We start from the raw sequence: 24596 nt of genomic DNA on the forward strand, positions 1-24596 counted from the left end.
GCACCTTGGTTTACGGAATCCCTACGCCTGCAAAGACAACACTGCAGGAACCTGGAAAGGCACTGGCGTCGCCATTACAGGCTTATCGACAAAACCGCCTATAAAAACGCTCTCGCCAAATACAAAAGACTTATTACATCGGAAAAAACACGCTATTATACTTCCCAAATTAACCAGGCGAAAAACTCTGTAAGAGAACTATTCCAGGTGGTCACTCATCTGTCCAACCCGCCTGCTCCGCGTTTAGAAGGATCACAGTCACTTGCGGATTCTTTAGCTAAATTCTTCGAAGACAAAGTTAGTGCGATTTTCTCAACCTTTACCCACTCTCTCTCCCTTCCTACCCCCATGGTATCCCCTCCCAATAAGGCACCAAACTTCACTGCCTTTGAAGCTACTACGCAGGAACATATCCAAAAGCCTGTTGCTCGCACTAAATCGGGATCACCACTTGACCCTTGCCCTCCCGACATCCTCAATCTCATCCCTGAAGCCATCTCCCCAGCCATGACCACCATCTGCAATGCAATGTTTTTAACTGGCATATATCCATCGGTCTGGAAGAAGGCCATCATCAAGCCACTCTTAAAAAACCTACTTTAGACCCTCTCCTTCCCGTCAGTTATAGACCTATTGCTTGTCTTCCTTTCCCTGCTAAAGTTTTCGAAAAAATTATGAACACACAACTATCGCAATTCATCAATGACAACAACTTACTTAACGACACCCAATTTGGGTTCAGGCAGGGTCATGGAACGGAGACAGCACTACTAAAAGCAGCAGATGAGATAAGGATTACAATGGATAAGGGAGGAGCCGCGGTATTAATACTTCTGGACCTCTCCGCAGCCTTTGACACGGTCGATCACGTCACCTTGATCGACCGTGTCTCAGCCTTAGGAATAAAAAACAAAGCTAAGGATCTTATTGCCTCGTTTCTGGACAATCGTCCGCAGACAGTGAATATGGGTAATTACATCTCCCAGACCTTCTTTCTCCCCTGCGGAGTACCACAGGGCTCCTTGCTAAGTCCGACACTCTTCAACATCTATGTGTCGGACTTAGCGAGGGTTATCAAATCTTATGGAATTGCTCTTACAACCTATGCGGACGACACTCAACTGGTGTTATCCGCATACAACGATGGCATTTCGGTCGCGGCTAATTTCCAAGAGGGAATGAGGGCAATAGGTTCCTGGATGTCATCAAACTGTCTTAAATTAAACTCTGACAAGACAGAGGTGATGACATTCGGGAAACTTGAACCGATCTGGTCCCCCCAATGGTGGCCACCTGAGATGGGAACGCCCCCTCAACCGGTGGCCAAGGTACGTCATTTAGGAGTCATATTTGACAACAAAATGACATTCCACCAACATGCCAACTCTGTGGTCTCCTCATCGTTTTACATCTTAAAGAGGATCAAAAAACTAATCCCTTGCTTACCTCCTTCCGCGGGCAAAACTTTAATCAGTACCCTGGTCTTTTCCAGAACATATTACTGTAATGCCCTTCTATTGAATGCCCAGGAAAAGGTCCTCAACAAACTGCAGTTGGTTCAAAATGCCTCGGCTAGGACCCTACTAAATATCCCCAAATTCACATCCATTTCCCCGTATATCCGACAGCTTCACTGGCTCCCAGTGAGGAGCCAGACTAAATTTAAGGCTTTATGCATCGCATATAAAGCCATCAACAACCTAGGCCCACTATTTCTAAAAAAAGCCTTTTGCCCGCTTGAACACTCAAGGACTTTACGTTCATCATCAGCCCACTTGCTGAAGGTCCCACGCACAAGAAGGGCCAACTGGGGAGAAAGATGTTTTACCATCTCGACAGCGAAACTCTGGAACACGCTACCTCTCCATATCAAAACCGCTCCCACGCTCATTCACTTCAGAAAAAAGCTCAAAACATGGTTGTTCTCACCATAACGTTTTTTCTGCCACAGTGAGGGTTCTGTTTACGTTAGCGCCGAGACACCCTTTGGGTATTTGCGCGCTTTAAAAATTGCATAAAATAAATAAATAAATAAATAAGTGATATCAGTATTATAGGAAATGTTCAACATGAGAGAGCCAGAGATGGAATTATGAATACCGTATTTTCCGGAGTATAAGACGACCCGGCGTATAAGACGACCCCCTACTTTGCATGATAAAATGTAGGTTTTGTGCTATACTCGCCGTATAAGACTACCTCCACTTCCAGCGCAGTCCAACGCAGTCCTGCATAGCCATTTTGAGAATTTATTTTATTTTATTTTGGCTCGTACTTTGTACGCTTTTGTAACCTGCACACTTATCACTTTTTTCTCCGGGAATGTACCGATTGCTACCTCATGTATTTTGGTTGCTCACTATTGTCACTTTTGATCCATGTAACTTAACGTTTGCTTTTGTAATTTGTTCATTTGTAATTGTTCCTCTTGTATCAATACTGTTCCTACTGTAAAGCACTCTGACACCTTCGGGTAAAGTCTGCGCTATATAAAATTGCATAAACCTTTTAGTGCATGATTGACGCCTGCGTTGATGACGTACCAATATCCCCCACAGCCCCCGCGGTGCGAGGGGAGGGGGAGCTCCGGCACTGGGCAAGGACGGCGGATTAGAGCCCCTGGCTGGGTCCAAAGCGTGGGCGGGAAATGGTGCAGTTTAGGGAACTCAAACACAAGACGAACACAAGATCAGCCCCTCGCCAGCCAGTGCGGCCAACACGCCTTAGTATTTTCACTGCTTGAGCAATTTATGTTACAGGAGGATTTCTGTAGAAAAACAACCACATCAGCCAAATTAGCTTTGATTCATGCGGTAACGTAACCTGTGCTTTTGCTTTTTAAAGTCTGGAGATTGCACAAAGTTCAAGTCTGGAGATTGCATACAAAGTTCATATTTTATACCGATTGCCAAAAACACACGTGCTCTGATTGCGTGCTCGCGCAGTGTTTTATAATGCAGAGGCAGTCTGACACCTTCGGGTGTAGTCCGCGCTATGTAAAAAACGCATGAAAACATACCGTCAAATTTGGCACCCGCCGTATAAGACGACCCCCGACTTTCCAGAACATTTTAAGGGGTTAAAAAGTCGTCTTATACGCCGGAAAATACGGTATTTAAATATTGTGAATATGTTGTTTGAGCCTTTGTTTCAGAACGTCGGGAAAACTGTAATTTTAGAGTTTGTTTTAAGTAATTTCAAAATATACTGATACATCTGACACTATTTGGCCTTAAGGAAAGGTGAAGGAATGAGCAAAGAGTCATGACTGAACAGAAGGAGTATATGAAAACATTGAAACATATTTCAGATGGTTTTGAAGATTTTCTTCTAGAAAGTCGATGAAATTGAATTTTTAGAGAACAGCAGAGTACCTTCCAACAAAAAAGGACCTTCATGATGTACTATTTGGCCTAAAGGAAAAGTAAGTGAATCAAAGATTAATGTACATATGTGATTTGGAAGTTTATATGTTTTTTTTAAACGCAATCTTTTTTTATTGTGTTTTTTTTGCCGCAGTCATATGATGAATAGTTTGAACTCACTGTTTTTAGTGAAATTCAATATGTTCTGAGAACAGCAAAAATAAACTATCTAATATGTTGTACAAATTATTGTATAGTTTGTATTGTGTAATTTGTATTGTATTCCCATTGTCTCACACTCACTTTCCTTTTTCCTCTCTCTTTCAGCTTTCTTTACTCACTCACACTGCCTTTCTCTTACTCTGTTTCACACCCATTCGTTTACTCCACTTCTTTCACAACCCCTCATTTCCATTTCAACTGTCTACATCCCCTCTCTCACTTGCATCACTTTTTAGCTTTCAGTCTCTCTGCTTTATTTCCCTTTTCCGTCTTTTCCTTCTTTGCTCTTTTAGTAATTCCTCTTTACTCACTCTGCACTATTGTTGCACTCTGTCACTATAACTCACCCACTATCCCTTGCTTATATTTCTTTGCTCCTTTCTTTTGACCTCTTCTCTCTATTTTCCATTCACTACCTCTATGTCCTCAGTCCCTCACTCTCCTTGTGTTATGTTCACTTGTGTTTATCTACCTTCTATCATTTCTCTTACAACAACTTCACTGCTCCTCTCTCATCGTTCTTCAACCAATTCTTTTACTCTGGTTCCATTACTACCACTCATTTCCTATCTTTCAGTGTCCTTTTCTTTACTTTCATCACTGAATCACTTTCTCTCAGTACCACTGCTTTAGTCCTCTTCTCCTCTTTTTCCTTCTTTTGCTCCCTTACTCATTTTTCTTTCCTCATTCATTGTACTCCACTTCACTCAGTCTTCCCCTTAGTCTCTCTGACTACTAACTTCCTCACTCCTTTTCCCTCAATCCTTCTATATTATCCTCTCTCCCTTCATCCTTTCACTCTATGACTCCCCTTTACTCACTCTCATTTATCTTCCATTCCTCATTCTTCTAAATGCATCCTCAATTAGACTCCTTTCTCTCTCAGTCATTCCCTTTTTACTTACTCCTGTTTCTTGATTTAGTTTTGCTAACTCACATTCTTTTAGTATCTTTCTTACCTTCAGTTCATTTCTCTCTTCTTCTGTTCCTCTCTGTCACTGAACGTATCTGCATTACTCTTAGTAATTTGCTCTCCTTCTATTTCTTTTTCCCTCTTTTTGTCCTTCTACATTTCTTTATTTCCCTTTCTGTGTCTTTCACTCTTACTTTATTTCTTAGCACATTTTTATGATTTTTAACCTCTTGACTTGTCTCTTCTATTTTAAAATATATATTTTACTAATTATAACTTATTTTTTTCTCTCTTTCACAGATACAAAGTGTAGTAAAAACATGTAATTAAATTTATATTAATTACTTACACTCACTGCTCTTTTCTCACCCTCCCTCACCGTTGTTCATTTACTCCGGTTCCGTCACTACCCCTCATTCCCCATCCTTTACTGTCCTTCCTTTTACTTTCAACACCCACTCACATTCTCCCAGTACCTCTGCTTTAGTCTTCTTCCTCTCTCTTCCCTTCTTTCGCTCCCTTATTCATTTTCCTTTTCTCACTTACCCCCTATTACACCTTCTCTCTGTCTTACTATCTAATACACAGTCCCTCTGTGTTGCTCCCTCTAGCTCTCTTTCTCTTAACATCACTCTCTCTGTGTCCTTCCCTCAAGCTCACTCCTTTATTTTTTGTAAACATTTTTTTTGGGGGGGGGGGTGCGTGCCCCGGTACACGTACCGGTACACATACCGGTACGCGTACCCTGGAGAATAAAAGAAAGACAGAGTTTTTTAAAAATGTAGCATTTTTTTATAAATTAGAGGTAGTTCTAAAAGAACTGGTTTTTTTATTGTTTTTGTTGTTTTATATTTATTTATTGTTTTTTTGAACATTTTTTACTTTTTTTGGCTTTTCTGAACAGTTTTATATTTATATTGTATTTTTTATGGGGAGAAACAAAAAACAGGGAATTGTAAATGGCTCAACTTGAGCAAAAAAAATTAATGTTTCTTCGGGCACTTGTGGTTATCCCAAGCACGGATGACAAGTGTAATGCTTTGCTCACCATAGCATATTGTCCCTCCACATAATATGCAAACGATTTTAAAATTGGAAAACTTGGATTGAATGCTTGGGATCATCTCCCTTGCCCATATACTTTGGGCTGGCAGTAGATTGGGCAGTGTTTCTGGCCAGTTCCCTGACCTCTGCCATAGCATAGTTATTAGGGTGCCGGCGTTGCATGTGCCGAATCATGGTGTTGTTGCCAAAAGAGTATTTTTTGTTAGGGTTCCCCTTTGAAAGTTGAAAGCCACAGATTAAACAAGCCGCCTTTGGCGCATTAACTTTCTTCTTGTCCTTTGGGATGGAAAAAAACTCCCAGATAAAGTGCTCCTTTGGCTTATATGGGGTAGTATCTTCTGGTAGGAACCTCCCCTCCTCCTCCTCCTCCTCCTCCTCCTCCTCTTCTTGTTCTCCACCACTGTGGAGTTGTGGTGGTCCTTGTGGTGCTGGTGGTGGTGGTGGTGGTGGTGCAGATGCTCCTGCAGCTGCTGCTACTGTAGCCATTTTTCAGACAAATAGGTACAGAGAGGTCTTTCAACAGGTCTTCCTCACTCAAAGTACAAAGTGAGAATGAGGAAAATAGGTGGGGGCTTTCATCATTTGGAAAATAAAACTGTCCTGAACCAATGAAAAGTGTTACTTTCAGGTCACATGACTCGGGCCTTCATCATTTGGAAACCAAAACTGATCTGAACCAATGATAAGTGTTATTTTCAGGTCACATGACCCGACGCGCTTATGCTACACGCCCCGGGGCGCGCCCGGGGGCGCATAGCAAAAGTGCGTCAGGACGCGCCCGGCGGCGATTACATTGCGCGATCGTATACGTTCGGGAGCTTCCGGGTGCATTTACGCCGTGCGTCATAAGACGCATCACGCGGTACGTCACGATGATGTTTTCGTTCGCGGCAATAGCGCTAACGGGACGCTCACCGGTAAGCGCACTGGGGCGCACCGTAACACTGCGCTCACCGGTGAGCGCATCGGTACGCGCCCCGGGAGCGCTCCGGGGCAAAAAAAATAAAATAAAATAAAAAAAATAAACAAAAAAAAATAGTATTACATAATTATACAATATAAAATTCATTATAAAAAATATTACATTTCATACCTATAGAGATTTGCTATTAAAAAACCTATGAAATTCACTGAAAAAACCATAGGTTTCACACCAGTTATAGTTAGGAATTAGCATTTAAAAAACCTATTAAATTCACTGAAAAAACCATAGGTTTCACACCAGTTATAGTTAGCTGGAAATTGTACTCGCATAAAACCATTGAAATTCCCACGTTATAGTTAGTTGGACTCACTATAACTTGCGCGTGCAATGCACTGATGTCACTGACCATGTCATGAGTGATGTAATATGTGACGTCATCAGCAGTGCATTGCACGCGCAAGTTATAGTGAGTCCAACTAACTATAACGTGGGAATTTCAATGGTTTTATGCGAGTAAACTTTCCAGCTAACTATAACTGGTGTGAAACCTATGGTTTTTTCAGTGAATATATATATATATATATATATACATACATACATATATATATATATATATATATATATATATATATATATATATATTATTATTTTTAGAGCATAAGTTATAATTCTTTAATCAAGGAATATTCTAGTGTTCATTTGGAGGATAACTTTTGGTTTTCTTTTGGAACAGTTCTCAATGGTACTCTTACTGGAAAGCAAAAGTAGTTCCTGGTACTCTCCCAAAGAGTCGGATTTGCATGGGAAGACAAAATTACCTTGGTCAATGGCGATCAATGCTCTTTCTTCTAATGAGTGAGTTTGTCCACCTCCACATAGTGGTATAGATCCCTTTGTGCATTATATTTTGTACATTTTAGTCATGATAGCACAATCAGTGCCTGCAGTATTTGTTGGTTAAGAGGGAAGTGCAGCTGTGGATGTAGTAGCAATGGGCATGGCCTAATGAGCAGGGATTGCACTGTCCCTGCATGGCCAAGATAACATGGTTGTGGTCTATGGCAGGTGCACTTGCAAACACTGGTTTAGGTATACAGAGGCAGAAAAAACTGATGAAAAGGAAGTTGTTTCTGAGTGACAGCCCTCATTGTTCAGGATATCTTGCCTTTTGGGGTCTTCATTGAATCCAATAATATGTGGAGAGGTGTGGTGCAGTGGCCAGGGCAGCTGACTTCGGATCACAAAGTTCACGGATCGATCCCCGGCTCCAGACGCAGCTCAGCTCAGCACCGTGTTACTCTGGGCAATATCTCACTTAATTTCCACGAAGGGCTCCAGCTCCTTGAGACCCATAAGGATGAGTAGTTTGTGCTTTACAAATATGTATTTACATTTTTTTTTTACAGTCATAATCCCCACCACCCAAACAATACATATGCTTACTACCCATTGAGGCAGTATTTCTTAATGGTTAACATCCACTCTGTAAGCCTAGTACCCTCTTTAACATTCCGTTTTTTTCATGGAAAACCACAGGATAAGATCAGGGTTCCCCAGCACGCTGATGCTTCCCAGCTCCTGATCATTTTGGATGAACTCTTGCTGTGTCAAGTTCCACATCATCCTCTGGTTCAACGTCCATATACTACAAAACATGCTGCAGGGATACTTTAGGGGATTCAGACCTCGTTTTTGGCAGAGTAGAGGAGTTTGTTTCCAGAATTACAGTAGACAGCTTTGGATTCTTTTTCCTCAGCTCATGTGAGGCCCTTTTCTTCCTCGCAGGATTCTATTTGTGAAAGGTGCCTTGAATGCCCTTCCTGAGCAGTCAGCCAGCTCTCTGCTTTGAAGCAATCTAAAGCATCATCTGCAGGTAGGCCGGTAAAAATCGATATTTCTGTTTCCAAACCTGGCAAGGGTAATTGACGGTAGTTACACCAACCTGGAAAGACCAAGAGTTTCCCAGTCACCACTGGTTTTGATCCCCCAGATTCTTGTAGAGAAACCTTGTCACCTTGGCTGGAATCTTCTGTCCCCTCACTATGCCAATGTTGCAGACAATGTATGTGCCTTAGAACAGTCAGCTCTTAGACCCGTTCTTGGTTAATTCAATCAGATGGGTTCAGTCAAAGTGTCTGCTGTCAGACAATACAAGGGAGGTGGGGTGGAGCACAGAGTCTCCTGTCCTAGGAGACTAGAAACATGGGTACAAAAGAAAGGAGACTACCCTTTATAGCTGCCTGTTAACTTATGGGGGTGGCTCTTCCAGTGAACAGTGGGCCATAAAATTTCAAATGAACCGTCCTGACCTGCAAATGGGGCCTCTGTTTCATTTCATCCACACCCGAAATTCTGACCTACTACAAAGGACCTCTGGTATGTACTGAAGGATCCCTGCAGTTATTCACATTGTTGTCAGGTGCAGGGAACACTTTTCCACACAATTGCTATGCTCAGAGGTAATGTATACACATGAGACACCCATGTCCCACTTGGATGGTAGAAGGATTTTGTTGAAGGGGACTGGAAGGCCACTTTAAAAGCCAGTAATAGACCCACATCGGGAAAAGACAACTAAAAAAGCATGTCTTACCACCAAAGTCGTGTTGCTACCACCATATCAGTCTGCTACAGACAATCTGACTTCGGTAATTGTGCTCCTTAAGGAGAGTGCATATGGTGTGCACCTCCAGACAACATGACACTGTTCAGGGTCATATCATAGAATCAATCCCCAGTGAACATGCATTAATGTTATGGTTATGTATCAAATTATCTTGAGGTGCAGGGACCTATCTTCATCTCAAAAGAGTCCCATATTTATGAAGTTAGTATCATGATGGTAAGTGAAGTTACAACACAAACCTCTCAATATTGTTGGAATTGCATTGAAAATAAAGCAGAATTGAAGTTGTGTGTCCTGGTGGGATTAAAGATGACCACTTAGGCAAGAGACTCCAAGCACGACAAGTCTAGGTCACCCAGCTGTGTTTTAGTCCATTATTAGACTGTGCTTTGCTCAGTGGTCCTTGAGGAACCCTTTAATACCGAGTACATAAGAACACCGGATTGCACCGCCGGATTGCAATCAACCTTCGTACTAGACTGATACAAAAAAGGCTGATGATTTAAGCATGGAAACAACCCAAATTGACTTCCAAACCACAAGTATTGATCTCAGATATTCACTGGCTAATCTTTTAATAATAAGGCGACACCTTGACCTTTACTAAGATGGCAGCCATGCAGGAACATCGGTCTTCATATTGCTTATTGGATTTTTTAAATGTGCAATGAATTCTGCTTGCTGGATCTTTCATCCCCATCTGATCGATGATTACCTCAATCCATCTAGGTATGGGGATCATAAAAATACCCATCCTAGGCTCAGGATGTTACACAGGGGGATGCTACCAATGACCAAGATGGCAGACACATACTAAACATGGTTACTAAGCTGAGCCTGCTCTCAGACTAAATCACCTTTATCTTAAATCAGTGATTCTCGATATTGTTCAACTTTGCCACACAAGCTGCCTATTAAATCACAAGGACGAATTGCGATCATCACCAACACGGGTCTAATTTACTGTGCTATCAGTTACTTGCAATCTCTATGTTCCAAATGGTGGGGCTCATAGAATTGAATGATTTACCTGTATGCAAATTTCATTTCCCCAGTACGTGTTTCAATTAATTATTATTTTTTGTCTTTAATGGACCCGCAATAAGTAAAGACCTGCCCTTGTAGAGCAGGTCTTCCTACACATATCATGATAATATTCTGTTCCATACTTTTCATTTATATTCTACCTCTAGGAAGGTGCCTCTTTATATAGTATACCAAAATAAGTATGCTGTCAAGGGATCCCTTATGAATGGACAGGGGCTTGTTCTGGCAATCCTAAGGTGCTCTATCTGGGGTAGTGTGGTCATGCAGCCGTAGGCTTATCAGAAAGGAGTATAAGTTATTTGTTGCACACATATAGTCAATAAATGATGCACACACTCAAAAAGAAGATACTCACCAATTGAGAAAAATAACAGGTATTTTTATATATAGGTTGAAACCAAGAACTTCATAAAGAGGTAAGTACTTTTTCAGAACAGATTTAGCAATGTTAACCAGCAGTGCATTTTTGCACGTAGTGTTTCCTATGGAAGAAAGAACATTCACTGCATACATATACTTGCAATACTTTTCCGTGGGATCCTTTTTAGTCATGGGGTGGTATTTGGAAATAGGTTGCAAAGGGGAACAAGTCCAGGAGCTCCCAATGGAGCCACTCTCAGTGCTGGCCCTTGCAGACCAGACATCTCTCATCGGCTGGTTGTTGTTGATGTCATTGGGGTCCAGACCAGACTTTCAACAAGATTTGATTGCAGCAAGAGGTCTGCTACCATACCATCCATAAAAATAACATGTGGAATATAAAATGTAATTAATTATATGAAATGTTCTCTGTACATATACTAAAAGTATCTATTTCCTATTTAACCACATTCCTATTTGATAACACACCTCGAAGCTATCAACTTAAATTTCCAGGGCATTGGTGCAGGAAGGCTAGTGGAGGTCCAGGCATCTTCAGACTAGGAGGGGTGACAGACATGACCTGCTTGAGTGTGCTGACCTTCTTCTGGGTGGCGACTGTGAGAAAGTGCCCTCTTTCTTGCATGGTATGCCCCCACTTTTTGCTGAATTGCTGATGTTCTTTTACTGAGTGTGCCCTGGGCTCCTGCTAATCAGGTACCCAGGGCTTATATTCCTTACCTAAAACTGCATTGAAGCCTAATCCCAATTGGCATCTCTGGCCACATGTCATCCCCTGGTATATGGTACCAGAAGTACCCAGGGCACTGTGACCAGAGAAGGCCTCTAAGGTTTGCAACACTTTCTGTGCTACCCTTAGAGGCCCTGTACCCTGACACTCACACACTGCCTTTGCAGGCTGCGTGTCTTGGTGCAGAACAAAGTGAAGAGTCGACAAGGCACACATCCTGGTGTGCCATGCTCACAAACCACTGCCCTGGCATACATCAGTCACCCCTCTAGCTGGTTGCCCTATGCAAGTTGTGAGGGTACAGGTGTATGAGCCCTGTACCCCTACAGTAGCCAAGTCCATTCCTGGGCACTGTAAGTACAGTGCTGCAATTAAGAGTATATGGTGCTGGGAGTTTGTCATTATGAAGTACACAGCACCATAATGGCTATACTGAAGACTGGGTAGTTTGGTATCAAACTTTTCAGCACATTAAACACACACTGATGCCAGTGTGGGATTTAATGTCTAATGCAGCACAGCAGCACAGAGGGCATCTTAGAGATGACCCCTGAAACTCGGCCAACCTCTAGTGACCTGACTAAGTGGCTGCCTAGGCTTCCACCACCAAGTATGTTTCTGGACCCCTGGATCGGAAGCTTGCTGCTTTCCGGGGCCTGAAACAATGCACATCCTGGGACGAGGTGCCAAACCTCATCCCCCAGGATGGGCGGGGTTCACGAAGGAGAAGCTTCAATGGCTTGCCGCCTTTGTGAGCCTCTCCAGACCATTTGCTGGTTTCAGCAACTGGTCCCCAATGGTTCTACCCCCAACTTTAGGCAGGGGAACCAGCGGGAAAAACAAGTGATTAAGAGAGGTGTGCCCACCTCTGCCAACTCCACCCCTAAGATGGGGGAGGCGAGGTGAAGCACAACCTCGAGTCCCCACCATCTTGAGAATGGGGGGACCCAGCCAACCAGGGACAGGTTCCTGCCCCAGTCCCACTGGAGAGTGGCAGAATAGGGGGTGTACCCACCCCAGGGAAGGGACCTATTGGTCCCTGCCCTTTACCTACTTGTAACACCCCTACATTTAGCATTTAGGGGCACCCTGAGCCTTCCTTCCTCAGATCCAGCAACCACAAGAAAAGAAGAGAAGAAGAAGGAGGAGAAGCTGTGCAGAGCTAAGAAGAGGACGACGCCTACTGACTTGACCCCAGCCCTACAGGCCTGTCTCCCCCTCTAACCTGCTCCTGCAAAACCCCAGCGTGTCTTGCGGCAAGCAACCTTAAAAACCCTGGAGGACCTGCCTGTCTTCACTTTAAGGACTGCTTCTCCTGTGAACACCGGACGTGTTTGAACTGCAGCTTATGGTGCCAGCCAGAAACCGCAAATCCAGCCCACTCTGCACCCTCCGAGCCCGACCCGAGTTTGAGTGGAAAAACCCCCCAAGGAGGTCCTCCGGCGATCCTGACATGAGATCCGGTGACCCCTGACCTGCCTCAAGCCTCCTGACAACACCTGCAGCCTCAATCAAGAGGACCCCTCCCACCGCGACCAGACCGGGTAAGAAAATCCGACGTCCAAAGGCAGCCCTGCATTCGATGCCCGACGGCCTTGTGTGCCCAACCCAGCAGTGCCTAACCAACCCTCTACATCCCTGCTTACCCCTCGAAGTGGTGGTCGCTCCTGGAAGATCCTCGTCCCCTAGCCTGCAGTGTTTCTTTGTCCCAGAAAATCTCCATTCAAATCACCCAACCTCAAAACAGCCCCCTGCACCCGGCCACCCTAGTGCTGCTGAGGGTGCCCCTTTTGAGCTAACTTGGTCGCCAACTTTCCCTGGGCTTAACTCTAGGAGCTTTGCTCCCACAACCCCGCGGCCTGCTTGCCAGCAGCCACCAACCGGAGTTCCCTTATCCTCCGTAGGATAACATTGGGCCTCAACACTCTGCACCCAGCCGCCCGAGTGCTGCTGAGGGTGCATCAACAGTGCATCACTGACCTGGGAGACCCCTGAGTCTAATCCCAGGGCCCTAACACCAAAGACCAATTCCCTATCTGGAAACCGATAACCTCTTTTTCCTCATAGAATAACATTGATACTTTTTCTCTCAAAAAGTTTCTAAGTGTCGATTTTTGAAAACTAAGAATATTCCTGAAAAGTCAGCTGAATACCCAAAACGCATTTTCTCAACTGTTTTCAGGAAATGTCCCAGAGCTGAATCTAGGTATCCAGCACTAAGTAAGAAAAATATTATTAACCTAACTTACCTGCTCAGTCAATGTCCTCCCATAGGATAACTTTGGTGATTCTATGTGAAAAATGTTCTGTGTCAACTTTTGAAATGCAATAATATTCATTCAAAATCGTACCTCCAACTAAAATGCATTTACTCACCTGTTTTCAGGGAATGTCCCAGTGCTGAATCTAGGATCCCGCACTGTGTTAGCAAAAGTAATCTGAAAAGTAATTAATTACATTTTACTCAAAATGCCCATTCATTTGAATGTACTATACCTGCAAAGTGTTGCTAACTGCTTACTTAAACTGTAACTAAAATCAGAACAAGTTATACTGCAATTGTGAACTGTGTTCTCACAAGTAATTTACTACTGCAAAGTATTTTTTGTGCGTACCTGTGCCAGGCTTGCTTAGTTCTAGGAATAAACAACAGTATATTTTTTTATACAAAAACAATTGGCCTAGAGTTCAATTCTTGAGTGTGTAAATTCATTTGCTGACTGAGTGTGTACATCAAATGCTTAACATTGTCCTCTGATACTGCCTTACTGTTCCACCAAGCTATCACTTTAGATAGTAGGGTTCTATCTAACTTTAACCTCTGCCAAACTTCTGGAGACCCTTGGACTCTGTACACACTGTACCTGGTGCAGAATATATAGAGGCACTTTCTTACAGATACTGCTTGGTGGACCTGATGAACAACAACTTCTAGAAACCAGATGTGATTTTTGGTTCCTTCAGGATGCAGTGGACTAGCTCTTCTGCTCCAAAGGAGATGTTGGCTGTTTGGTGAAGTGCTGGCATCCTTCCAGGGCTTGTGGAGGATACATAGCTGCAGGACAAATCAGGTCTTTGCAACTGTCGAGTTCTGAACGGCCAAAAGTCCACAGCAGTCTTCAGTTCCTGTGGGGATCAGCTGCCCAGTGTCCACTTCTTCTTTGTAGTCAGTGGAAACTCAAAGTGTGGTTTAATGGGCCACCTAAATAAAAAAGTGTGTACTTCATTTACCGCAATGCAAAGGGGTGAATTGTGCTGGGATGTGAAGCAGTTTGCTCCCAAACTCCTTTCAGTTTCAAAAGCTCCCTTCAGCCAGCAAGCTGACAAGCTTTGGAGAGGCACCTGTGTCCACAGACAGTGGTTCACATTCCTTAGTAAAATAGGAACAACAGAACTGTTTACGGCATTCAATGAATTCCTTAAAGACCCATTTCTGATCGATTGTAAATTGAGACAGTACTCAGACCCTAAGCCTGTAACTGTTCTCCTGGCCGCACTGTTTAATTAAATGAACTGTTACTGTTTTGCCAAATCCCTCTTGTTTTTTTCAAGGCATTTCATGTTCATGCAAGATTTTGATGAGCCACTATCAGAGTTGGTTGGTACCTCAAACCCGATTGCAGCCAAAGGAAGTAGACCCTGCTCAAACAGATTCACATTATCCATCACGGAAGGTGAGCAGACAACGTAATTTATTAGAACTACTGCTGAATTTGTGGGTCAGAGGTCGGTCATGAAGCAGCCACAACAGATGGCAAAAGACTACATCAGAACCTTACTAAAACATTTGACTTATGGCAAACTAGTAAGAAGCATAAAAAGAGAACCCGAGCACTCTGCCACTGACAGAAATCTGGCATATTATCTATTTTGTATGTCCTAACTGAGTAGTTGTAAGGCAGCCTCTGAAGTGACCTGGTTAAAGACCCTTTTTGTTCGATAGTCAGCACACTAGGTAAGGTGAATATTTATTCTATAGCCCTTTATGGCTCCTAGGATACTATTTTTGTGACAAAGCTATCCGGATGGGGTGGAATTGGCACCTCAATCTTAGGGGCATATGTACAATCCCCTATTGCCACGGGAACTTCACTTTTTGTGATGTTTCCTTGGCGAAAAGGGCTTCACCTTATTAACATGGCTTAACGCTACCTTATAAATAAGGCCCCCTTTCATGCTATTCTCAGTGTGAAAAGGGTGGGCAGTGGGTGTTGCGGTAGGCGTTTCACCTCTACACCCATTGATTTTGACGCTGTCACCTATTTACAAGGGCAGCGCAAATAGGCGGCAGCGCTAAAATTAAGACCAGGGAAAATCTGTCCTTAACTTGGCGAAACAAGGAGAAATGCTTTATTTCTCCTAGTTTTTGCTTAGCACACATGCAAAAAGCAAAACACCTTGGATTGTTTATGTGTAGGAAGGTGACCCTTCCTGCACATAAACAATCCTTAAAACAAATGACATTTTGTACCTTCCATGTGTGCTACATTATGCATTATGTATTAATTATTATGTCTTTCTTTTTATACTAATTTCTTATATTTTTAATATAAATATTTATATTTATTTTATTTTTTACATTATATTGCATATTCTTATTATAAAATAAAAACAAAACTAAATTGCAAAGTATTTTTTGGATGAATTATTGCTTGACGTCGGTTACAAGTATAACACAGCTCCAGCAATGCTCTTGAAGCCCTATGCTCACAATGCTGTATCAATCCTGACACCTGCTTCAAGCATGTGCAAGGTTTTGATGCAGCAGAAGCTCAAAAGTGACTGAATGAAATTTTATACATTTCACTCAGTCACTTTTAGGAGGCGTTGCTGCACCTCCTCCTGCACAAGAAAGCCTCTTCTGGTGCAGCGCTTTACAATGTAATGCACCCTCTAGATGTGTCACATTGCTATTAGCACACACCATGGCACATCTTTTGCACCACGGCAGTGTCACAAAAGTGACGCAACGACTGTGTAAAAGAGGCACACGGGGATTGTAAATCTGCCCCTAACATATACAAATTCACCCAGGCAGTTTCATCAGCACCGCAGATTGAAGCATAGGCTTGTAACATATTTATGTACATATGTTACATTCAAGTGCTTCAGACAAACTACAGTATACTATAGGTAAACACCTTATAGATTTATGCTGTAGCACTTCCTTATAGTTCTGCACTTTCACATTCTCCATACACTAGTAAGATATTCATAAGTTTAAAATATTTATTGAGCGCAACATACACCTAAACGGTTTCTTGGCGCTAAAGTCGAAGACAGCCCACTGAGCGGGGACAGTCACTGAGGCAGCGACTGGAAACTGGACAAAAACCTAGGGAAGAGCCTGAGGGAATAAGAAGGTCTTCAAGGCTTTGCGGAAGGCGGAGTAATCAGTGAGGGACCTAAGGTAAAAAGGGAGAGAGTTCCAAAACAAGGGGGCAAGAAAAGAAAATTTCGAGCCACCCTGTTTCTTTTTCCGGAAGCGGGGCACAGCTAGGAGGAGTTGGGCTGAGGATCGAAGGTCTCTGCCAGGGACATAATCCTTGATGGCCGATGATATGAATAGGGGGGCCAGGCCAGTCCTGGCCTGGAACACCACGCAGCCTAGTTTAAACAAGGCACGTTCCCGCACCGGGAGCCAGTGAAGGGTTTTCAGGAGAGGGGAGGAGTGGTGGAATTTGGGGAGACCAAAGGCGAGACGGGCAGCCTGGTTTTGCACTAATTGCAATTTACGAAGGCTGTACTGAGGGATACCATTGTACAGAATGTTCCCGTAGTCCAGGCGGGACAGGACCAGTGCGGACATGATTAGCTTGAGTGCAGGGAAAGAAAAGAAGCGAGAGATAGAACGAATGGTGCGGAGAGTAAGGAAGCAAGAAGAAACCACAGAACCAATCTGGGAGTGCATGGTGAGTTGATTGTTGAGCTTGATACCAAGAGTCTTAACAGAGGAAACCGGAGTAGGAGGGGAACCAAAGGAAGGGGGCCAGAAGAGTGAATTCCAGGGACTGGAGCAACCACCCGTCACCACAAGTTCCAATTTATCGGGATTGAGTTTCAGGTGGTTGAGGTTCATCCAGTCCCTGATGAAAGATAGAGTAGATTGGAAATTAGAAATAGAGTCAGAATTAGAAGAGAGATTGAAAATGAGCTGGAGGTCATCGGCATAATTAAATACCGAGACCTCCAGGTGCTGTAGAGAAAAGATGAGCGGTGCGATATAAAGATTGAAGAGTAAAGGAGAAAGAGAAGAACCCTGGGGGACACCGCACTGGACCTGGCAGGGGGTAGCTGAAAACTCCCCAAGATGGACCGCCTGGGTCCGGTCCCTCAGAAAGGACGAGAGCCAGATGAGGGCTGATCCTCCTACGCCCGCCGCCTTGACACGGGAAAGCAAGATGGAATGGTCCACCGTGTCAAAGGCGGCGGACAAGTCAAGAAGGACCAGCGCCTGAGGTCTACCGGAGTCCATACCCTCTCTGAGGGTGTCTGATACTGACACCACCACTGACTCGGTTGAGTGCCTTGGCCGAAAACCCGCCTGACAAGGGGCCAACCTCCCGTTCTCCTCGGCGAAGGCGCTGAGAGCAGATGTCACGTGCTGCTCCAGCACCTTCGCCAAAAAAGGGAGAAGGGAGATGGGGCGATAGTTAGCCATCACAGAAGGGTCGGCTCCCGGCTTCTTCAAGATGGGAACAATGGAAGCGGCTTTTAACGAAGGAGTAACAACCCCTCGGGCTAGTGAATCGTTAAGGAAGCCCAGAGGGGGCGACGGACAGGCAGTGTAAATCTGCCGTAGAATATGAGCCGGGCATATATCAGATGGGGAACCGGACTTAATTTTAGGGAGAAGGGACAAGAAGAGTTCTTCAGAAAGTGGAGGAAAGGAAGTAAAGGTAGCTGGGGACGGGTGAAGGAGGGGGTCAACAAAGGAGGGAGAAGGCGGAGGGATATTGGATTTGATAGTCGTGATTTTATCGACAAAGTACAGGTTCAATGAGTCGCAGAGATTCTGGGAGGGGGGGGGCTTGAGTGTGGTCCGGTCCGAGAACGCCAAATCATGGGTGATGGTGAAAATCTCCTTTGGTTGATTCTCGGCCGCTAAGATTTTCGCCGAGAAATATGCTTTCTTGGCCTCAATGATTTTTCGCTTATAGGTCCCCAGGAGGTGAACGTAGTGGGTCCTGGTGTTCGAAGAGTAATCCAGTCTCCACTTGCGTTCGGCCCTACGAACGGTGAGCTTCAATTCCTTCAGCTCGGTGTTGAACCACCGATTGGCGTCTTTAGGGCGCCTAATCGAGGTACGCCGGAGAGGAGCTAAACAATCGCTTCCCTCCGTGAGCCATGAATCAATGGCTGATGCTTGGGCTGCGGAATCTAGTCCTGATAGAAGGGGAAGAGAGGCCAGGAGTGCGATCGAGAGATCAGGCAAGTTGACCTTACCCCAGTTACGGGTCCAGGAATTTTTGATGTACATAGGGGTCTTAGCTACTAAGAGACTAAGGGAAAACGAAATGATAAAGTGATCGGACCAAGTGCAGGGGGCAATCACCAACGTGGAGAGGGAACAGTTAAGGGACCAGACCTGGTCAAGAATGTGCCCGTGAATATGAGTAGGGGAGTGGACAAAAGAAACAAAATTGAGAGAAAGGAGGGTTTCTGAAAATTCCTTGGATGACACGCACTCCTTAGGGTCCGAAGGCCAATAATTAAAGTCCCCGAGGACTAAAACTGAGGCATAGTTGACCGATAGGGTGCCGAGTAAGTCTTGAAAGGCCGGGAGAAAAGAAGGAGTTAGTTGAGGAGGGCGATAGACAAGCACTATGGCTAGATGGGGGGAAAGGGAGGAAGAGCGGACCACCAAATAGTCGATTCCGACCAGGGAGGGAGAAGGGAGGACTTGAAACTGGAAATCAGACCGGGCGATAAGAGCAACGCCTCCGCCTGTTTTCCCGCCGGGACGGTCGGCGCGGATAGCATAATAAGTGGAGGGAAGGGTAGCCAAGAGGGAAGGGAGGGAGGCTTCAGTGAACCATGTTTCTGTAAGCAGTAGGAGGTCGGGTTTATCAGTGTCTAAAAGAGTGAAAAGTTCATGGTGATGTTTAGCAGCAGATCTAGTATTAAGTAATATGATAGATAATGGGGGGGATGTGAGTAATCAGTGATGGGTGGGGCGGGGGACGGAGATGACACGTGAGGGGGCGGGCAACCAGATGGACAGGCGTGACAGGGAGAGTTACAGCCCAGCAGTGCAATCCGATGAATAGAGCAGGGATCAAGGGACCAATGGCCCCGCAGTCGGAGCAAAGCCGCGGCTGAGTATTGGAAGCGAGAGCCAGGGGCAATTGCCCCTTGCCCCGGGCTGCCGCGGACGGGCGCAGACGGGCTTAACTCTGGCGCAACTCCGGCGCGCCTACGTCGCGCCCGCTGCGCTCGTCCGCTGCGCTGACGCATAATGGGCGGCTATATGGGCGGTGACGCGGTGGGGGAGGGATCAGGAGGGCGGGGGTGGGCGTGGTGAGTCTTAAAAATACAAGTCGCCGTTCCCCGCTTGTCATCAGCGGGACGGCGGTAGGCAAAGCAATGAAGCTGCTAGCAGTCAGCAGCGCAAATCAGGTGAAATTAAAAGCAAGATTCAATCCCCAGCGCTCAGCGCGAAGCCCTCAGCCCTCTGCCACAGGGCTTTAGACAGCGCGCGAGGGGGAGCAGGCAAGATTAAATAGATGGTGACGCGGTGGGGGAGGGATCAGGAGGGCGGGGGTGGGCGTGGTGAGTCTTAAAAATACAAGTCGCCGTTCCCCGCTTGTCATCAGCGGGACGGCGGTAGGCAAAGCAATGAAGCTGCTAGCAGTCAGCAGCGCAAATCAGGTGAAATTAAAAGCAAGATTCAATCCCCAGCGCTCAGCGCGAAGCCCTCAGCCCTCTGCCACATGAACATTTATGAACTACACATTCATTCTGACAAACGTTTACACACTAATATAGAAATATAGTTCTTTCTTTGACCAGTGAAGATAGTTCTAAAAAGAACTGTTTTTTTTGTTTTGTAGTTTTTTTTGTGTTTTCTCAACAAATTCCAAGTGGAACAAAAGAATGAAAAAAAAAAAAACTAATGTTGAGGACAGCGATGCTCCTGCATCCTGCATTTCATCAGGTCCATAGACTGTTCCCCATAACACAAAAGTTTATTGCAATAAATGCATAGAATTTTCACATTAGCAAAGTCAGAATCAATTTGTGGGTGTGGACTGCTGGCTGGAAATGCTCCTTCAGCAGTTGATGTGCGTGGTGTAGCAGCAGGTGGGTTCTCGTGCAATGTGCTCCTTGCAGCTGAAGCAAACCTATTGGGGTGCAAGTTCTTCACGTGTCGCACCATATTTGATGTGCCAAAGGAGTATTTTTTACATGGATCACCCCTTGAAAGAGTTGTTTCGCAAATTTTACAGGTTACTTTTGGAGCATTAACCTTTTTTTGTCCTTCTGTAAAAGTAAAAAACTTCCAAATTAGAGCTTCTTTCCTCTTCTTTGGAGGTTCTTCAGGAATGAAATCTCCCTCTGAAGAACTGCTGGAATATGAGTCCATTGCTCTTATTATGGTGATCTTCCTTCTATTTGAGAAGATTCTCAGAAGAAATGCTTCTTCTTAGAAACTCAAAGTGGAATAATTATAATAGGCCGGAAATTTCAACAGTCGCAATAGGAAAAGTTATGAACGAATCAAATCTCTACTTTTAAAGTCACATGGCTTTGCGTACGCTTATGATGCGCTCGCGCAGCTCTATTAATACGAGTATGCATGATGTTCTACCGCAATTTGTGTAATTGTTTTTAAAAGTAATATATGATTGTTACAAGTATTAAAAAAAATTCATAGTTATCCCAAATGTCTGCCCTTAGTATGTACATTAAATACATAAATAAATGTTTTAAACCAAGAAGAAACATTGCCGCCTTTCGCGTACAGAACGCCGTACATGACGTCACACCGAAGCTTTAATCCGACGCGTAACATCAAAGCATATTCGTACCGAGTGTGATGAGCAGAACCAACTATGGTGCAATCACCCTCTCAGTGACAAATCAGAGCTCAGGGCGCGCTAAGGAGAATGATTAGAAGTGCTGACTCATTGAAGATCCGATTCTGGGCCTGCCTCTGCATTCATGATAACACCGCCCCATCTCTCTCTGTTGTTAATTGTTAGTGCACACACTCATACTTGCACATGCGCGGTGCACGCCCGCCCACACTCCCCACATGCCACCACCTAGCATGCTTGCTACCACTAAGCCTGGAAACCAATACATTAGCCAATGGGATGTCCCCCAGGGCCGTCATTCTTGCAGACCACGAAAACGCTACCAATCACGGCCCTCAGCTTGATTTGGTCAGCTCCCGCGGTTCCCATATAATGCGGGCACTGACGTGAGCAGGCTCTCTTTTGCCTGCCTCTGCTGCGGTGACAGACAGACTGTCATCATCGATTTTACTACAAACTGATTGCTCGAGCGGAGGAGGCCTCTTGACACTCGACGTGGTGTCACTGCTGCTGCCCCCGCCCAGCCACAATACCATAGGAGCGGAGGTGGCGCCGCCCGCATGCAAAACACCCCAGACTCAGTGAAACCGCAGCCTTTGAAGACACAACAAAAGACGACAGAAGCAAAGGTAAGAGAAGACGTCACAACATCAGCCTCCAATGTAAATTGTATATCCATAATGCTATTTTTTTCTCCTTCATATGGTTTTCCTACCCTTCAATGGTTTTAAATTGTATGCACATAGTTTAAAAGTTTCTTTCTACATCACGACTTGCTCAACACCTCTATCTTTATTATAAATTGTTCGTCAATGAATTTCTGTGTAGTATTTCTATAGTACACTACTTGCTCAGGCCTCTATTATTAATTGTGTGTGCATGATGGTATTTTTTTTTTCTGCATCACAAAGCCGTCCCAGGCCTCTTTTTTTATAAATTCAGCAAACATGAATTTCTTTTTCGTATTTCTCTACTACACCACGTGCTTAGGCCTCTATTATTAATTGTGGGTGCATGATTGTATTTTTTTTCTACGTCACGCGACCGTCCCAGGCCTGTATTCTTATTGATCTTCCTTTTGTTGATCCTAATTTTTCCTTCTGTGTCACGCACCACTCACAGGCCTCTTTTTTTATAAAGTGAGCGTGCATGAATTTCTGTGTCGTATTTTTGAAGAATGTCACGTGCTTTGGAATCTGTTCTTTTTATTGTATGTACATGATGGTATACTTTTCTGCAACACATGACCCTCCTATACCCTCAATGGTTTTAAAGTGTGCTTACATAATTGAAATCTTTATTTATAGGTCACGAGGTCCTATACACCTCTAATTTTTATAAATTGTGCGTGCATACATTTCTGTGTCGTATTTCTGTACTACCACAACAAACAACCACACCACCTAGCGGCACTACAGCCGTTCAACCTACTATTTCCAGTACTGCTACGGCTTCTTTTTTAGAGTTAGGTACCGCCGGAATCGGCGATCCAGGAGGACATACTACAAACGACTCACAACTACCCATAGCCAAGTCAACACGGAGTCACCGAGTTTAGTCATGAATATCTTACAAACTCAGATCTCTACTACACAGATGCAAGTCTTACAAAAGGGCACATCTTTTGTTCCTACATACTGCACCACCGAGCTTGAAACTCAAGTAAGCTTTTACAAATTTATGCTGGTTCTCCGCTTGAGACACTTCTTTACCAACGTTTGTCAACCACAACAAACTCCAGATGACAACACTATCATGGATCTGCGTCCACCAAGTTCTTTCATGGCGCCAGTCAGCCATAAAACCCTTGACCTGTTTGTAGCACTGGTTCAAAAATATTTACAAACCATGCAATGCTACACCCTACAACACAAACCAAATTTAAATAAAAGTGAAAAGATCACCATAACCCAATTGGCTAACAATCCAGCAATTACCATCTGTAAAGCAGACAAGGGTGGCGCCTTAGTCATCCTCGATACCCAATATTACATCGATAGTGTACACACTCATCTACAAGATACCAATACTTACCTAGAAATTTACTATGACCCCACAACAGAATACAACGCTACCCTCCAGTCTTCCATTGACAAAGCTGTTGCTGATGGAACTATCACAGACACAGACAGAAGATACTTATCTAAACCCCATCCTCAAATTCCGTATATTTATATGGTTCCTAAAGTGCATAAACATCCGTACAAACCCCCATTCAAACCTATTGTTAGCACAGGAAATTCCATTCACGAGCCCATTGGCACTTACCTGGACAGACATTTACAAACAGCAGTTAAACAAATGCCTAGTTTTCTGCAAGACACCACGGATTTCTTAATTAAATTACAGACTGTGGCCTTTGATGCATCTGAACCAGTTTTGCTTTGTACCATTGACGTCAACTCGTTGTATACATCCATACTGTTGTAGTTCAATCTAGGACCCTAATTCGATATTCTTGATTTATGCCCTTATGTGGTTATAATAAATAATATCCTTATAAAGGCATAAGAATCATATCCATATTTAGGCTTAGTCCATGCTGTCCAAATTAAGCAAGGCTACTTCCCCAGGCTCCTAGAAAGTACAACGAGTTCCGTAAACAAACCAAACCTCCAGCAACCTGGGAATTCCCCATTGCTTTTGTTTTGATTTCGTCCTAGAACTCCTGTGAGCTCTCTAAGAACGGCCAGTTCTTTGTGACATCTTTATTGATGTCTTATGTCCAACCTTACGTCAAAACCCGGCACCTTTCAGGTATAAATATACCAACGTTGCCTTAAGCAAACACACGGTGGTGGTTTTGGAGCAGAGCGGCTATCTACTTGCCCGAAAGCCCAGCTGATGCGAGAGCCCACGGACGCCGCCCCTCCCCTTTGACGCACTGAGAGAGACACTGTCTTTTCTCCTGCCGAGAAATCCAGCTCCGGTGTTTCCAGATACCCTCGCGGGTTACTGGGATATCGAGTCCTGAGAGAGAGATACCAGACCTCCTGATTTCTAATACCCAGGTACGGAACTGACTAAACCCTTAAAGAGAATTCTTGATTCAGATTCCTTGGCAAAACCAACTTAACTTAAACTGCTACTTACTTACTCCTTCCCACGTATTAGGCTTAGGTCAGGTACACCGGGGTAGGCGTATTTAGAAGCACCAGTTGAGTACGTTAGTCAATGTATATTTGTATGTATATATTTTATCTATTTTAAAGTATCCTATGGCTAAGAAACCATATCAACACTTGTACAGTATTATTTCATAATACTCCTTTTACTGTTCGC

This window comes from Lissotriton helveticus, chromosome 3_1 (assembly GCF_964261635.1).
Source record: "Lissotriton helveticus chromosome 3_1, aLisHel1.1, whole genome shotgun sequence".
In the NCBI taxonomy this organism is placed as follows: domain Eukaryota; kingdom Metazoa; phylum Chordata; class Amphibia; order Caudata; family Salamandridae; genus Lissotriton; species Lissotriton helveticus.